Source organism: Capricornis sumatraensis, chromosome 13 (genome assembly GCF_032405125.1).
Source record: "Capricornis sumatraensis isolate serow.1 chromosome 13, serow.2, whole genome shotgun sequence".
In the NCBI taxonomy this organism is placed as follows: Eukaryota; Metazoa; Chordata; class Mammalia; order Artiodactyla; family Bovidae; genus Capricornis; species Capricornis sumatraensis.
Window position 1 is genome coordinate 15343702 of NC_091081.1, and position 9244 is coordinate 15352945.

At 40.0% G+C, this 9244-nt stretch overlaps 1 non-coding gene across 1 annotated transcript; it reads left to right on the forward strand.

The window, feature by feature from the left end:
* Nucleotides 1-8940: 8940 nt before the first annotated feature.
* Nucleotides 8941-9013, forward strand: TRNAG-UCC (transfer RNA glycine (anticodon UCC)). The gene has a single exon. It is a non-coding gene; the product is annotated as a tRNA-Gly (tRNA).
* The last annotated feature ends 231 nt before the right edge of the window (nt 9014-9244 follow it).

Sequence of the window (9244 nt, forward strand, 5' to 3'; positions counted from 1 at the left end):
ACTGTGGTGCTGGGAAAGACTCATGAAGATCAAACCAATCAATCCTAATCTTCAGGAAATCAACCTTGACTATTCATTGGAAGGATTGATGCTGAAACTGAAGCTCCAACACTTTGGCCACTTGATGCAAAGAGAGGATTCATTGGAAAAGACTCTGATGCTGAGAAAGATTGAGGGCAGGAGGAGAAAGGGGCAACAGAGGATGGGATGTTTGAATGGCATCATTGACTCAATGGACCTGAGTCTGAGCAAACTCCAAGAGATGGTGAAGGACAGGGAAGCCTGGTTTGCTGCAGTCCATGGGGTCGCAGAGTTGGACACAATTTAGCAATTGAACAACAATGAATACTTCAATTAAAAAAGAAAGAAGAAAGGAACAAAAGAAAGAAAGAGATTAATACTACGTAAAAGCTCTTAATGAAATGGTAGATATCCCTTGACCAAAAAAAGAAAATAAAGAAACAAAAATTTATCAGGCCTTTGTCATCTATGCTTTATCAATTCAGTTAAGAAATCTGTGAATCTCTTTTAGCTGCCTGGGTATTTTTCTAGTGAGAGAGTTCATAGTTTTAACAGATTCTCAAAAGAGTTCATGATACACAAAAAGCTAAAAACTACTATTCCACACATGTGAAATATAAAAATAAAATTAACTGTATTTTTTTCTACAGAAATTGTATTTTTTTTCTAATCTTCAGAATATCTAAGTAATATTGTCTCAAATTACATTAAGTAAAACTACGCAATATGAACTTAAGCTATATGAACTCATTTTCAAAAAATGAACCACAATGGCCCAGTTTACATCAACATGTACTTTTACCACCAATGAACTGATTTATCATCGGCTTAAATGTGATCTTTACAGCATATAATGAACTGAGAACATTAAAACATTTTAACTATTACCATATTCAGTAAGTTGGATATGTTAGTAAACTACTAAATAATAGGGATCAGATTGCAACTTAAAGTAATCTAGATATTAAAACCACTAGATATTAATCAATTTACGACAGAAGCACAACTTGACATTCCTATCAGTTAGATCATGTCCAATTGTGAAAAGGGTAGAGAAACAATTTATTGAGCACATGTCCTTATGCTCTTCATGTGTGGCCATTTCACAAATCCTACTTGATAAAGCTGATTTGATAATCCCTTCATTTCCTTCCATTAGTCACTTATTCACTCACTATTTTTAATGATCATAACTGGAATACAGTGTTGCAGGTTAAGAATCAGCCGTAGGTCTTCTCCATCATGCAACAGCCCAGGGCAGGGCTCTATGTACATCTGGCCCTCTGCACATGACTGGTAATGGTCCATCTAAGGGTTGCATTCAAACACATCAGAAAGACTTTCAGAGAGACATATTTTGTAAAAGGAGGTATTTAGTGTTGCCGAATTATTTTTCAACCCCCAAAGCTCACATTCCATCTAGGCAAAGATTACTGTGTCTCTGACTTTGCTAACACTTCTCATCCATCTATTGCCCTTAAAGTTCAATATGTAATATTTTTTTATTCACAAAAGAAACAAACACATGAAAAGATGCTCAACATCACTCATTATCAGAGAAATGCAAATCAAAACCACAATGAGGTACCACTTCACACCAGTCAGAATGGCTGCGATCCAAAAATCTGCAAGCAATAAATGCTGGAGAGGGTGTGGAGAAAAGGGAACCCTCCTACACTGTTGGTGGGAATGCAAACTAGTACAGCCACTATGGAGAACAGTGTGGAGATTCCTTAAAAAATTGCAAATAGAACTACCTTATGACCCAGCAATCCCACTGCTGGGTATACACACCGAGGAAACCAGAATTGAAAGAGACACATGTACCCCAATGTTCATCGCAGCACTGTTTATAATAGCCAGGACATGGAAACAACCTAGATGTCCATCAGCAGATGAATGGATAAGAAAGCTGTGGTACATGTACACAATGGAGTATTACTCAGCCGTTAAAAAGAATTCATTTGAATCAGTTCTGATGAGATGGATGAAACTGGAGCCGATTATACAGAGTGAAGTAAGCCAGAAAGAAAAACACCAATACAGTATACTAACACATATATATGGAATTTAGAAAGATGGCAATGACGACCCTGTATGCAAGACAGGAAAAAAGACACAGCTGTGTATAACGGACTTTTGGACTCAGAGAGAGAGGGAGAGGGTGGGATGATTTGGGAGAATGGCATTCTATCATGTATACTATCATGTAAGAATTGAATCGCCAGTCTATGTCTGACGCAGGATACAGCATGCTTGGGGCTGGTGCATGGGGATCACCCACAGAGATGTTATGGGGAGGGAGGTGGGAGGGGGTTTCATGTTTGGGAACACATGTAAGAATTAAAGATTTTAAAATTTAATAAAAAAAAAAAAAAAGAAAAGCAAAAAAAAAAAAAAGATGAAATTAAAAGATGGGCCTAACAGCAACAGACAACAACAGAACTATTTTGTATGTAAACTCTGCATCAAACTGCCAGACAAATCTCCAAAAAAGTTCACTAGGATTTATTTCTCTCAATTTATGAGAAAAGTTAAGGTTTTAGGTCGCAGTCATTCTTAACAAAACTGTACAGTCAAAGTAGGTGCAGTAACAGAGAGATCATTATCTCATTCTCGAGAAGACAAAGTGAAAACCAACAGGTTTCCCCTAAGGATTAAAATCAGAGAGGCATATAATTAAAGGTCACCAAACACTGCTGTTAACAAGATCAACATTTACTAAACATAAACTGAACTTATGCCACTTCCCTGATTTTAAGGGCAGCCTTTTTTGAACAAAAGCAAATCTATTCTGAGACAGCCCATAAAATGGTAATCTGGGAAAACACTGTCCCATAGATCTTAAGAGCCTATGGAACTTCCCAGGAAGAGAAAAAACCAGAAATATGTTCTGGAGAAAATTCATTAATGAATTCACAGTCAACTTCACAGACTTTATCAGACTGTCCTTTAAAATATATATCATCAAGAGTAGTATCGCATGCTTTTGAACTCCGAGACTTTCAAGAGCCAGACACTCTCCCCTTCCCCTGCCCCCAGCACCTCCACACCCCATAGAAGAAGGTGGAAAACCTTCAAGACCAGGCCAAAAGAGAAGCAAAACTTGGGTTCATAAATGCTACTCAACAACCATATTTTGATTGTCACCTTTCGATTGAATAAAATGGAACCACACTTGGTGATCATGATCACACTAAGATCATGGCATCTGGTCCCACCACTTCATGGCAAATAGATGGGGAAACAGTGGGGACAGCGGCAGACTTTATCTTTTTTGGCTCCAAAGTCACTGCAGATGGGGACTGCAGCCATGAAATTAAAAGACGCTTACTCCTTGGAAGAAAAGTTATGACCAACCTAGACAACATATTGAAAAGCAGAGACATTACTCTCTCAACAAAGGTCTATCTAGTCAAAGCTATGGTTTTTCCAGTGATCATGTATGGATGTGAGAGTTGGACTACAAAGAAAGCCGAGCGCCAAAGAATTGATGCTTTTGAACTGCGGTGTTGGAGAAGACTCTTAAGAGTCCCTTGGACTGCAAGGAGATCAAACCAGGCCATTCTAAAGGAAATCAGTCCTGAATGTTCATTGGAAGGACTGATGCTGAAGCTGAAACTCTGATACTTTGGCCACCTGATGTGAAGAACTGACTCATTTGAAAAGACCCTGTTGCTGGGAAAGATTGAAGGCAGTAGAAGGGGACGGCAGAGGATGACATGGTTGGATGGCATCACTAACTCAATGGACATGAGTCTGAGTAAACTCCAGGAATTGGTAATGGACAGGGAGGTCTCGTGTGCTGCAGTCCATGGGGTCACAAAGAGTCGGACATGAGTAAGTGAACTGAACCGACACTTTGTGAAAGATGGACAAAATGAAACACCATTACTTCCTGTTGGTAAGGGTAAAGAATACATAATACTATAATACTATAGCTCCTATATTTTAGAATATCATAAGTTATGAACGTGCTATCATCAAATTTGTGAGCAAGCTTCATTAAAAAAAGAAAGAAGGAAAAAAAAAGACTCAGGCATATACTCTGAAAAACCATAATTCAAAAAGACACATGTACCCCAATGTTCATTGCAGCACTATTCACAATAGCCAGGACACGGAAACAACCTGTAAGTCCATCGACAGATGACTGGATAAAGAAGATGTAGTATATAAATACAATGGACTATTACTTGGCCATAAAAAAAGAATGAATTTCAGCCAGTTCTAGTGAGGAAGATGAACCTAGAGCTTGTTTACAGACAGAAGTAAATCACAAAGAGAAAAACAAATATTGTACATTAATGCATATACATGGAATCTAGAAAAATGGGACTGATGAACCTATTTGTAGGGCAGAAATAGCGACACAGACATAAAGAACTCATGGACACAGAGAGTGAAGGAGAAGGTGGGATGAACTGAGAGAGTAGCACTGAAACATATACATCACCATATGCAAAACAGGGAGCCAGTAGAAATTTGCTGTATGAGACAGGGAGCTCAAACGGGGGCTCTGTGACAACCTAGAGGGGCGCAAGGTGGCAGCGAGGTTCAAGAGGGAGGGACATAATATACCCATGGCTGATTCACACTGTTGTAGGGCAGAAACCAACACAGCCTTGTAAAGCAATTATCCTCCCATTAAAAATAAATTTTTAAAAAATACCCAAAAGTTAGGGTTCTTTATATACCAGCTGTGTATTAACAAATCTACAATAGCGTCTAAATCCTTCAAATATGCAGCTCCCTCACCACTCCCAGAAACCAGAGTTAAACACATGTATAGACCCTAATATTGGAGAAGGAAATGGCAACCCACTCTAGTGTTCTTGCCTGGAGAATCCCAGGGACGGCGGAGCCTGGTGGACTGCTGTCTATGGGGTCGCACAGAGTGGGACAGGACTGAAGCGACTTAGCAGCAGCAGCAGCAGCAGCAGCATAGACCCTCATCTCATCTCTGTACTTCAGACTAATCAAGTGGAGCAAATACGTAGCTGAAGGATACACCATCTCTGATCCCCATTTTACAGATTAAGGGAATTAGGTCTGAATCACCGTGTCCCTGGGGATGAGTTATAACTTCCAGGAGCAAGCTGTCTCCCACCACTGCAAGCTCTGTGACAAGGAGGTACTCAAACCCAGGCAGAAGAAAGACTCCTTGACTAGAGGCCGGGCTGGAGAAGCAGCGCACCATCAGGCTTGAATGTTCTCTGCCCCCTGGGGCCTGTAGAACTCCTCCCCACTTTTGTTTCTCAGTGGCATCAGAGATTATCCTTTAAAAAAAAGATACTCTGAAGACCAGTTTTGTATCTCTCCTACGGCTAGAAGAGGGTCATATGAATTCCCTACCATGGGACATGTCAGATACAACCCTGATCGGCCATCATTTGACACACAGCTGTCAGTTAAAGGATCTGAAATGCCTCCTTGTTCTGTTGCGCAATTAGCACTTTACAGAGGTACACAAAGACTTCTGTTAGCAGGAGAGATTTGATTCCTCCATTCCAAACCAAGACCCATTTGTTTTCAAAGAATACAGCATTGTTGGGGTGTTTAAATGCAGGACTGTTTTCGAGTGTATGCACTGATCAGAAAACAAAAGTCGGTATGAGGACTCTTCACCACCCGCCCTGCAAACATTTAGGGCATGATGCTGGAAGAGGGAGTGTGGTTTTAGCTGTAGGATATGGTTTTAGCTGTAGGATACTGCTCCTCAGCCATGGCTTCTAAAAGAAAGTGCTTCTGCAGCGACGACGCTCTCCCAGGCGTTCTCAAGCTCCAAACATCCTTGAAACTGGCAACCTGGCATCCTCCTGGCAGCAACAGCAATTGGATCTGACTGAATTTCAAAGTTAAGGGCTGTGATTTTAGTTACCAAAACATAGCTTCAAGCAGAACAAATAAAACATATTAAAAAAAAAAAAAAAGGCAAGCAGCTGAAAGCAAAAGTCCCTTCTATTTATTCATATTTTAACTATGGAATAATAATACTTGCTACTCTTAAACATCTTTATGTATTATTCTTTGGGAGATACCTTCTTCCAAAGTTAAGAGTTTCCATACTGAATTTTTAGCCATCAAGGATTGTTTAGATAATACTTTAATATTATTAACTTTTAGATTGCATCATGAGCCTAGAGCAATATTCACTGATACATGTTCCTGAGAATACTAGTTCCATGCAAGATTAATAGAGGATATAAGAAAAAGGGTTCCTTGGTTTGTTGCAAACACTTTGTGTTCAAAAACTTGAAGGGAATTAAGCTCAGATTTCTTTAGTTCTAGACTTTTAGGAGCTGCAGAAACACTAACACGAATCATGAGCCTTAGGATGTAGGAGAGAGGATGATGACTCTAGAGACCCACAATGTATTTAATCTCACAGCTCATGTTCAGGGAGTATTTGATTTTGCAGAACTAGCACCCACAGAATGCAGTTTTCAAAATGCTGCCAGGCCAAGCAGAATGCAGACTGGCTTCTGAAATCTAAGTTTAATTCTTCATGAACACTTAGAGTAGGTGTATCACACATACAAGTATATTGTTTATCTATTTCAAGTCATTTTCCTCTACGATTGTAATCCTTATTCATATACTCCCTCCCAAAAATGATGAGCAGGTAGAAAAAAAATGTTTCTGTGAAAAAAAAACACAAAAAACTAGTTTTTGCAATGAGGGCCACTGGTCAAATGATACATAGGCACCCCTAAAACTATTCCCAGTCTCACTGGATGAACAGCTCTTAAAGTTTAAACTAGGAAGAACGACAAACATTTTCTAGGCATCAGATGTTAACACAACAATGAAGCCTCACAAGTGTGAAGCTCTTTCATGCAAACTTTCAGCACATTTTCTCAGATGCTCTTAGGCATTCTGTAGGGTAGATGGATCAGGAATCATTTGCCCCACTTTTCAAAGGAGGAAACAGCACCAGGAATATAAATGGCTTGAGCAAAGTCACACTTATTTACTTGTCCCGTACAGACGCCCTAGACAGTGTATAGAAAACATGTGCCTTCTCACAGAGTCCAGTGCTTTTCCAGCATATTCCATCCTCTCTCTCTCTCTCGCAGGCCTGTGCTTAGCACAGTGAGAAGCTATTCCAGAAATTCAGACCATGGGGCGAGGTTGGCAAAGAGAAGCAGCTGAATGGACCAATTCCACTCCAGCATTACTAGGCGTAGAGGGTACAGACCAGAGGCACTGGGTCTCTTTCAGATTTTTCTCTCTTCATTGCAAAGACACAAATGCTGTGAAAAGAACTGCCTTTCCCCTTATTTAAACTTCTGAAGAGGACTAAGCTAGAAGTCAGAAACAATCACACTTGATCCTGAAGCAAAGTTTTCTTTCCTGTCTGTAACAGGAAAAAGGAAGAAATGAGTTAATTATCTAAGTTGGGTTGAAGAATTTTCAAAACAAGCTCAGGCACTCCTGCAACACCATTAAGTAAAGACCTAACTTCTAGGCCAGTAATTCTCAGTCTGACCTGTAGTGTCACCTGGGAGTCTTCAGAAATGCAAATTTAAGAATCAGAAACACTGGGGTGGGCCTACTGACATGTGTGGGAAAAGCCCTGAAGGTGAATTTGAGGTACACTTACATTCCAGAATTTTCTATGATATTCAATGCAATACATATTTTAAATAACCTATTACTTGAAGTTATTATTTCCAATAAAAATAATTTTAATGAATATCCCCACCAATAATGGTCTAGAAGGACTTCGGATTTGAGACACATTAAAATATATATAAACAATAGGCAAATAATATCACCTTGCATTAACCATTCATCTGGCACTGGTTTCAAAAAGAACAGGAATTTGAGAAAAATGAATACATTTCTTCTTCCCATGGAACTGTTTTAGACATATTTATTTGGCCGCACTGGGTCTTAGTTGTGGCATGTAGGTCTAGCCCCTGACCAGGGATTGAACCTGGGCCCCCGGCATAGGGAGCTCGGAGTCTTAGCCACTGGACCACCAGGGAGGTCCCCCGTGGAATTGTTTTTAAACATACCTATCAAAGTGTCCACCTCCACAGTGGCCAGAAATGCAGAGCAGCTATAACATTTCTTTAATCTACCTTTGAACAATGACAGAAATACAGCCTTACTATGAGAAGTTATTTCTCTAGGGTAGAACTACAAGTGTGTTTGCAGTGTTAGGACACATTCAAAATCTCAGAGGGACGGTCAGGTATACTGACTCTGCAGGGACACCCTCTCCGATTCTCTAGTCCACACACTGGCAGTTGCAAGTCGTGAAACCCCAAGTCCACCTGGTCCAGCCAGGTGTGGACAAGGGCCTGGCATCAAGCCTCCTCTCCCAGCCTGCTGAGTCTCACGCCGATTACAGTGTTGACAGGGAATCAGTAGGTGGATAATACGACCTTTGTTAGTCAAACAAATGTAAAGCTACTGATATGGTTTCATGCACCCTGGTGTACATAGATGTAACGTATACAGTGACTCAACCTCCATCAGGCTTAAAGTCATGTTAGACTTGACTTTGAATCCAAGCTCTACCACTAAGGGGGTGACTTAAGTCGCCTGAACTTTCAGAACCTGTTTCTCTTTACAGAGGGAATATTAATATCTATTACCTACCTCACAGAATTAATGGAAAGGAATCAATGAAAAAAAGCACACTTTTTTTTTTAGCATTAGAAGTTCAGTTTAGCATTTAGCCAGAAAGAGCTTTCAATAAATAGTAACCATTTTTATTATTTTTATAGTGTTTTACAAAGATGGATTTTGAAAGCATAACAAATTATAAAAAGAATGTTTTTTTCAAAGGGCACATAAAAGTTAGTTTACTTGTAAACTGTTCAAAAAAGAGTTTTTATGGGGTTCAGAGTTTGCATGCAGGATCCAAAGTCATTTAAAAGGCAAAAACTATTAGCATTTGGGACTTCCCTGGTGGTCCAGTGGTTAAGACTCTGTGCTTCCACTGCAGGGGGCACAGGTTCAAACCCTGATTGGGGAACTAAGATCCCAAATGCTTCCTGGTGTGGCCTATATATGTGTGTGTATATATATATTAGCATTAGATGTGGAGAAGGCAATGGCACCCCACTCCAGTACTCCTGCCTGGAGAATCCCATGGATGGAGGAGCCTGGTAGGCTACAGTTCATGGAGTCATGAAGAGTCGGACATGACTGAGCGACTTCACTTTCACTTTTCACTTTCATGCATTGGAGAAGGAAATGGCAACCT